The 9,503-nt window shown below is 39.7% G+C and overlaps 1 pseudogene; it reads left to right on the forward strand.

The window, feature by feature from the left end:
• Positions 1-1,065: 1,065 nt before the first annotated feature.
• On the forward strand, positions 1,066-5,016 carry LOC122358220 (annotated as a pseudogene).
• Positions 5,017-9,503: the final 4,487 nt, after the last annotated feature.

The following is a 9,503-nucleotide window of genomic DNA, read 5'->3' on the forward strand; positions in this document are numbered from 1 at the left end:
TTAAGAAATGTAGTTATTGCTTGGTGTCACTACAGAAAAATACAAATTCAAGCACAAATTCTACACTAAATTCAGGCGCAAACAGATTCTCAACTGTTTTAATTCAGACCATCACACTGACACGGTCAAAATGACAAATGGCTGGTTTAAAGCATATGCGCAAAAAATAAACGATAAAAAAATAAATACTAAAAATAAAATAAACTAACTACACTGAAAGACCGGAGAAAAGTATCTAAATAAATGGGCGATATGACATTAACAACTGCAACTAACCAACTAAAATGTCAGTTCTTTCTTTCTTTCTTTCTTTCTTTTTATCAACTTTATCAACAAACTTTTACTCAGTCACTTGTAATCAAATCTGAAAAACGCACTGTAAAAACCATGATCAGTCCCATTATGTTTTCATCTCTTGTGATAAAAACTAGTTTCTAAGTGAACGAGAACACTGTGAGCTATAAGATCAGTCGTTATTGTTTTAAACAATTTTATAAATTGATGTTTTATTATCACTTAACTCACATATTATGTGAAAATCAACCATGGGGAGGGTGGAGTATGCAAAAGCATGTACTACCTGAGACCAAGTGTGTGAGGCTTAATTTATGACCATTTCTGTGTCCAGTTTGCCCCACCATTACAAACTCAGGTTTCACCCCCACCCTAACTCAGGACTGAGAGTTTTGATTGGTTGTTGCTCATCTCCCAGCTCACACCTTTTTTACACTTTTGTTGGGCAAATGGGGGGAGGCACCCTGCAGTTTAAGAGGGGGTCACCAAAGTTAGAGCTGCCTCTGCGTTTTCTTTCCCACCTTCTTGCTCATTCAGCCTGTTGCACTTTCGTGACACTGCAACACTGTTCAGTCTACAAGGATACTTACAGAGAGAAAAGGCTTTGCTGATGATCTCAGGAATTCTGGAAACATTGTACCATCTAGCGATTTTCAGGCCTAGAGACTGCCCTTTTAAGCTTTTTCTTGGCCTGCTTCATCAGCATAAATCAGAAGCAAGGACTTCTTCCGTCTGTTTTTGGTGACTTCAACCATTTTACCCCGTCAAACAATGGTTTATTTGCCGGTTTTACTGGTTCTGATGCTAGTTTCAGTATCTGAGTCCTTTCACCTGGAGCACCTCGGTCGCTTTGACTGGCAGAAGAGCATCTCGACCAGGCGAGGATGCCCCAGAAAGTGCCACCTTGAGCGCTGTCCAGACGTTAGGCAGCTGCAGGGATGTCCGGCCGGGCTGGTTCGTGACCAGCGCGGTGTTGCTGGGAATGTGGAAAACGATGAGGGGCAACTGTGTGACCCGGAGCCCAGATCTGGGTCTACTTTTTACGGGCGCTGCGCTGAAGGACTGCGCTGCAGAGCCCCCCGCAGAAACCCCTCAGGTGAACCCAGAGCCATCTGTGTGTGCAGCAAGCAGGAAGCACTCTGCGCTTCTGACGGAAAGACGTATAAAAATACATGCCAGCTTCGGGCGCCCAACACAAGCAAGGGAACGGTCAGACGCTGACAATGGCGCACCACGGACCCTGCAAGTCGAGTGAGTATCTCTAAATATACACATACATAGATAAATTGTAATTCTTGTTATCCTCAGCCGCAATTTAATGCAACTTTTAAAAGTGCATTTCAATTTATTATAGATTACACACATTAAATCGATGTCCTGACAGAGATTTACCCAGAATGCCTTCAGCTACTCAAAATGTTTTGATTGTATTGGATTTGTTTTCGGACTGGCATTTGATATTTAATTGTAGTACGTGTTTCACGCAGCAACCTCGGCAAAGTAATGGCCACATCAGTCTGGTATGAATGCATCTGCTAATGTAAATGTAAATGTATATATATGTATATGTAAATGTTGCCTCTGGAGGAACCATTGTCATGGATAGAGTCTGAGTGCCAACATAATCACACGCACATTTAAAAGTTTTGTCATGGAAAAGGCCAAATGAAAACCCATTTGTTCAGCTGTGGGAATAATAAATCAGCCGTTAAGTTTGCATTTACCTCACCGTCGTGTTTAAGATTAGCAGCTCGTAAGCGTCCAATCTCACGCCTTGAAATAATTAACTAAGCCAATCAAAACACAGCACAAATGGCTACAGTAAATACAGAAGCTGGTGTGAAAGAGCTACCCGATTTGCTTCAGGGTGCCATTTTTAGCTTAAAGTATGTATTGTTTTTGTAATCAGTTACTCTAAGCTCAAAGTTGTCTATTCTCTGCAAACTTTACAGAACCAGTTATCACTTATGCTCCCCGTGACATCGTCACAACCAAAGGAAGTGATGTCATTTTTTCCTGTGAGGTGTCATCGTATCCACTGGCCTCCATCCAGTGGAGTAAAGAAGGAGATGTTATTTCTTTTCCTGTAGACGATTCAAGCACCACTGTGCAGGTATGTGTGCATTAAATAATTTGTACCTGGTGGACAATAAAATTGGAAAAACTTAAGTCAAAGCGACATTTTACCAAATACACAGGAAGGAGCCATTCAAACTATTTAAAGACTATTATAATCCTTAGCGTTTCTCATTGCGTTGTCCATATACTTATAGTGTGAACAGGTAAAGGTTATAGTTTCTTCATGGAACTATAGATGTTATTAAATAACCCATATTTCTAAAAGTGTAAACAGATAAATTACCTCTCAGGCAGCAGGTTTACAGTCGCATTCTCAGAAACAGATCTGGTTTGGTTAAATGTGTAATGGTGTGTGTTTGTGTAATTACAGGCCCGTGGGGTCCGCATCGGTTTGAATTGACCGGCTGGCTCCAAATTCAAGGAGTTGGGCGAACGATGCAGGTGTGTACACATGCACCGCCAGGAACATCGGAGAGGTGTCTGCCTCCGCCAGATTACAGGTTACATGGAGGTATGTCTGAGAACACACTCATTCATAGACGCAGGCACAGCCACCAGAACACAAGGTCAGAGGTGAACAAGCTGAAAAAACATGATTGTTGGGCCTACTTACACACACACACACAAAGATAACTGTTTGACACTCACGAAATGGTATTGTTCAAAAGTTACTTGTTGTCTCAGGTGAAAAATTCAACAAATAGAAACAAATAAGCCCTCTTTTGACAGTACAGTGTAGCTCAGATAGTTTGGCCTGAATGTGATGAAAAATATATCACTCCACTAAAATCTCTTGTAAAATTAGATATCTGTGATAAGAGAAATCTGAAAAAGTCTCTATTTATATAAATCCTTTGACATTAAAAATGCCCTGGCCAAGATGCTGCAAAAATAACATATACATATTACACAAAACCAACACATAAAAGAGCGACATATAAAATATAAGCATGTTATGTTTCAGAAACATTTTATGTAGCAATACAGATTAGGTAACTTCAGCTGTATTTGCTCTCAATTTATTATCTTATGTAACTTTTTCCAAAATGTAAAAATATATATTTAAAAGTATGTACAAATACAGGTGTGTTATATTAAATAAATATAAATCATAAATATAATCAATATATATACACATATACATATACATATATACACACACACACACTTTCAAAATATATGCTGTATTTGTGTCTTTAATTAGACATAAGAAACATACACAGTACACACACATATTATGTAAATCAAAACTTATATTCTTATTAATCATTACAGCACTAATACATATTAAACAGTGTGTATATTAGTTGACTAGTATTTTCCTTTTGTGGCCATGCAGGTTAATTTCCTCATCGAGCTGCAGTGCAAAGTATTATTAAAAGACTGTTTAACTTAATACAAAGAGCGAACATTTGTCTTGTTTTAACATTGAAAACTATCGGTGCACGCTGCAGAGAGAGGTCTGTTAGGTTATTCATGTTCTCTCTGCGGTCTGTGGCGTGGTCAGAAAAGACATGCGAACGCACCAACAGTGGGAGCTGATCGATTCGCATATGCCACTATCAAAGCTTATCATCTCCTCATCGCTAAAGGTGAACTTGGCCTTCCGAGAATCCGACAGAGCTGACGATAACCGTACACCAGTCGAGGGCTTTCTCCGGCAGGAACGTAAAGGCTGGTGATGACAGGAGGTCGAGAGGGTCCTAGATGGGGGGAGATTTGGAGGAGAAAGGGAGAAGGGGTGGAAGGGCTTGTGTATTATGTGGCAGGTCGTTGCTGTGACTGTCTGGCTGTTATCTCTTTCTCTGGGGGGTCTGATCCTTTAGACTGGCCCTTATCTTCACCACCAATGCCCGCCCCCCCCATCCCTCGCTTCCCGGAACGTCCCGACTGCTATGAACTCTGGGATAGGTGGTAGTGAAAGGTGACTCTGAACACAGGACAGACCCTTTCCTATAGGTTTAGAGGCTACAGAGAAAAATAGAAAGAGAGGATTTAAATATATCAAGTGTGCGAGTGTGTGTGCTTTACAGGAAGTTGCGGGCAAAAAAACTGAGAGAATGCTGAGCTTTCTTAATATGATCAAAAGTAAACGCGCCGTGCTTTGTTTAGTGCATTAATTAATAGATCCTATTTGCATGCTGGAAATGGCTGTTCAACACATTTGCACTCCGTTAATTAGAAAAGCATCTATTAAAATGTTTTAGTATAGCGGGCTTTATTAATTACAGTACATGCTAATAAAAAATAAAGGTCACTGCGTATGTGGTTCTATGAATAACTTTTCTTGACAAAAGGTTCTTTATAACGGAAGAAGGTTCTTGAGATTTTTTAAAATGTTCCTCACACCAGGAAAGATTTGTTAATTCAAGAACTCTTCAATGATAGGTTCTTTAGGGAACCAAAAAATAGTTATAGTTGTGAAAACCATTTCTTTTTAGGAGTATATTAAACAACATTTTTGCATCATAAGTAATTGCTACAATTAATAATAAAAAAAAATTCTGTTTATATTTTCCAGGTTCTCAGCTCACCAAAGAGTTCCGGCAAAAAGAAAACGGAGCTTATAGAATATCAGGGGAAGAGGAGAATGTCGATGATGAAGATTACGAAGGCCAGCCAAGCGGATACATGTATTTGTAACAAACAGAGATTATAAAATCATAGCATTTAAACACAGATGTTTCTTTATTATGTTTGAAATGTAAGCTCAGCATAAAATGTGTACTCTTATTTTTTTATTGCCCTTTTAAGGGTTTATGTTTATGTGTGGGCATTGTATATAAATCCAAATAATTTCTATTCACTCTTGAGAACTGTACTTAAAAATAGAACTTAATTAAATAGTTGATTTACGAATCGAGTGCTTTATTGTTTGTGATCGAAAATATTTGCTAAGTGTCCGTTTAGGGCAAACCGTTATCGGCAAATGTTTTTATGCAAAAGCCAACATGCCAGACTTTTCTAAAAGCCAAAAAAAAAAGCATTTACCCTGAACCCGTTCCCTGCCGTTGAATAAAACATCAGCGTTGTGTCTCCTCACTTCTGTCTTCTCAAAGACGCTGAGCAGAAAAAAAAAGCACCCAGGTTAAGTTGTTTGAAAGCTCTGGTATTAAGAGGCGTTTTACACTTAAGAAGTTGGTTTCGCTGGGTTTTCTCTTCCCTCCCCTATTGATTGATGCTTAGCTATCAATGCATAATAGAAAAGCACTCAGGACAAATGTGGGGTTATGGCCTTCCAGGGAGAGAGCAGACCAGGCTGTTTCTCAGCGCCATTATTGCCCCATAAAGGATCCCTGGGGAGGGACAAGTTCCTCACATCAGCACACACCAAATACCCAATTAAAAAAGAAGACCTTTAAATTCTCTCCTCTTTCCTGGGCAGAAATCAATCAGAATTCAATCTGTTCGGCTTGGATTCCGACAGGCCAGGTAATTGCTCACCAGAGCTCGGATAGGTGACAACAGCTTCGAGGAGAGACGGCGAGCCAATCAGGTGTTCCCTTTCAGACCGTCGGTGAAAAGCAGCGATACCTAACGAAAAGCTTATCTGTGCGCTTTCAGGACGGCTTGTATTTTTAGACTCTTGGTGGCAGGTGAGGATTTTCTTTTATAGGCAGCAGGTAAACGATACGACTTTGAGCGTTAAAATAAACGGATCATTTAAAGTAAGTGGCTCTCATATTCGTCTTCTTAAAAGCCCTTTGAAAATGAATTCCAATTTGGAATGATTTGTACTCCAAAAGGCATTTGTTGGGGAGCGTCATGGCGATTGGGCGAAAGCGAGAATCGGAGAGACAGACCGGCTGAGAAAGAGAGAGAGAGAGAGAGAGAGGGGGAGAGATGGATGAAGATGTGATATGGAGTTAGAAGAATGCAATTAAAAGCTGAATCATTCTCACTCCAGCGTAACTCTATCCGTGGAGATGAGAGCCGAGCCTCTTTCTCATGGCTGTATTTGTGTGGATAAAGCTCTCCCCTGGCCCTCGTTTTAGATTCGCGCTTAATGATTCCCTCTCCGATGGGAGAAAGTGGGCTGCTGTCAGGACGGGAGACGCGATCCGGACGCAGCAGTGCCCGAGTCCCACTGGCCGGCAACACCATGTGCAGGGGTCAGCCAGGGTCAGAGGTCATGGGCAGAGAGCTAGGATTAATGGACATCTCAATAAAACGCAGGGTCGGGTTACCAGTTGCCCAGCTTGATCTGACACACACACACACACACACACACACACACACACACACACACACTCATTATTTCACTAGAGTGTAAACACAACACTCACCTCAAGCAGAAGAGGATGTGGTTACAATCTAGCCTGCCCTAAAATAAACTGAATGAGCATATACTAACTCTTAATAAAGCATTATTTGAAGATTGTGTATAATATATTTTAAAAGAAATCAGGAAGGAAAAACACAATCCGAAATTGATTTCAGTATAAAATATAAGCTGAAAATTATACAAATTTGAAATAAAAAGTGAAAAAGAAACATGCAGGAAAGACGTTTGACTTAATGAAGCAGACATGACAGTGAATGAAGCATTTTAATATTGTGCCGGTCGATGAAAAGTCCATGAATATCCACAGGAGAGATGAACAGAGATCATATTGACTGCAGTAAAACAGACTCGAGCAAAGAATCGCTTGCTGACAGATATTCAGCTGATTTTGATATTTCATACAGTGAAAAGAAATTAATATCTGGAGGGTCAAATTTAAGTAAAAATAAGACTTGAGTTATTCAGTAAGTTTAATTAATAACATGCATTTAGCCTAATTCGTAAATTATATTTATACATATTTATAACTGAATTACGTAGCTGTTTATTTAGAAAGAAATAATAACTGAGGTGCTTTATATTAGATTTAGGAAGGAGAAAAATAAAGAAATAGTCCTGGAAAAACTTGACTTTTGTATCTTTCTATATTTACTATTTACCCCATTTTATGAAACAAGATGATAATAATGTCTGGAGAACGACGCCCCCAAAAACCACGGAGTAATCGTTAGCTTATTGCCAATTTCCCAAGCTTTAATACTATCAAATAGCTCAGATTAATAGAGATGAAGTTGGAACGCCATGGAAAATACCTCATTAACACCATCAGGTGGCGCGTGCTGCTGTCTCATTCTCTCTACGCTGGAACTCTCGCGAGAGCCCCTATGACTTTTGAGGGAACTCTCGCGAGAATTCCATCCACTGTTGGGCGGCATTTAGATGATGGATTGTGAGCGGCCTCATTAAGTCACGCAATGAGTGAAATATGTCTTTGTCTCCCTTTGTCGCAAAGTAATAAAGGGACGCCGAATTCTTCAGCACAGCTGCACATTATTGCACAGCTCTCAGCTGGACGATTTTTTCTCTTTCTAATTGATAAATGACAGGATGAAAGGTTATTGTTGTCACACTAATTGGAAATGGCGGTGAATTACTAACGGGGCTCGTGCGTTTTCTGCAGCGGCATTGGGTGGCACAGTCTGACTGGTGTTTTCAAAACCAGCTGCTCATAGACTGGCCAATATGAAATAACCACATAGGCATAGAGGGAATATTAATTCCAGGATTAAACAACACTTGGAAAAAACACACACACACACACATATTTAGCCTACAACAGTGATATGACAGTAAAATAGAGCATTCTGATTGCATGCCACTATTACAAGAATAGGTGAATAAAAAATGATATTAACTCTGAATAAGAGTGGGTGCTAATTATTTAAATTGTAGATAGGCCTAAGGTATGGCATTTTTGAAAACAGTGGTGCACTTTTGACTTTTGCCTCAAAATTGCTGAGATACGGCCGCTTTGAGATCTACCCCTGGCATCCGTTGGTTGTGTTAGTTGGTATAGTTTTTAAAAAACATTACTTTATCCAAATGCAGGAGCAAACAGAGCTCTAATACAGTCTACAGTTTCAATCTCATTTAAATCTTTATTCTTATAAATGGAATACAGTCCTGTAGAAATGGACTTCCATTTGCAGGAATGTATCATTTAACCCTTCTATTTTGCTCTCAGGAGAGCTGCTCTTTCACTTAGCTTTTTTCCTGTGAAAGCAGGATTTGATTACTACGGTAAGTAGTAAACATGCAGGTATTTTTCCATCTCAGCTTGTTCTGAGTTCAGGGCCTCGGAGTCTGAGGATGCAGCTCGTCTATGGCACTTTTCACAGATCAGCTTTCACACAAACAAACCCTCACAGAGGAGACTAGAGTATATGCAGGTAAATGTACAATGTCAGCCGTGCACAGCTTCAAGAATCCACCACAGTGTTACGGACGCTCACATTTGCCTTTTCAAACACATAAGTTGAACCCTTTTATGCGCTTCCCTTTCAAAATCTGTTGTGTCAATAACTATAAAGGGCTTCAGAGGAATTGTTTGCCGTTTAATAATGTATATAGTCAAATGAATAGCATGGAACAATAAATATTTGCTGTACGGCATGTTGAAAATGTAATGGTGTGTTCAGAACAAACATGTATATTGACTTGAGTAAAGATGGCGAGGTGTTACTCATGGTTCTTGTGGCTTTAATCTTTCAGCAACGAGTTAAAGGAACATAATGCATTCTGTAGGTGTACTAATAATCTTTTTCATATTTCTCTTTAAAGTGACAGCTATACTCATGTATCAAGTAAAAGTATATTTGCCTCCGACTTATTAAAATCACATGTTTTCTTATGCATGCATTTCCATTTGGCCCAGGCAGACAGCAGTCAGTGATTGACAGATGTATTGATCCCCAGAGAAGCTTTGTGACGGTGATGTGGCATATTTTTATTTACTGCCTGTCTTTAATCCAACCTAGCCACCGCTGACAGTACCGCCTGTCCTTTAAGACTGACACAGTGCCTATTGTGAGGAAATGGAGGAGTGCAGTGTTTGATATGTTGAGGATGCCATCAGGAAAGCTGTCATGGGTTCGCCAGCAGGTACTGTCACCAACATAATAAATCAACTGTCTAGTCATTCATTCATCCTTTTGGCAACTCTCTCCCAGCTTCTGTTCACTTTAAAAAACCTATATTTCTTTCTTTTAATATATTAGCTACCCTAGATAACAAGCTTGACTGTTAATTAGCACTGTTCAGTAACGCACACGCTTCGTTTTACTTA

The sequence above is a fragment of the Puntigrus tetrazona genome, chromosome 14 (assembly GCF_018831695.1).
Source record: "Puntigrus tetrazona isolate hp1 chromosome 14, ASM1883169v1, whole genome shotgun sequence".
NCBI lineage: Eukaryota > Metazoa > Chordata > Actinopteri > Cypriniformes > Cyprinidae > Puntigrus > Puntigrus tetrazona.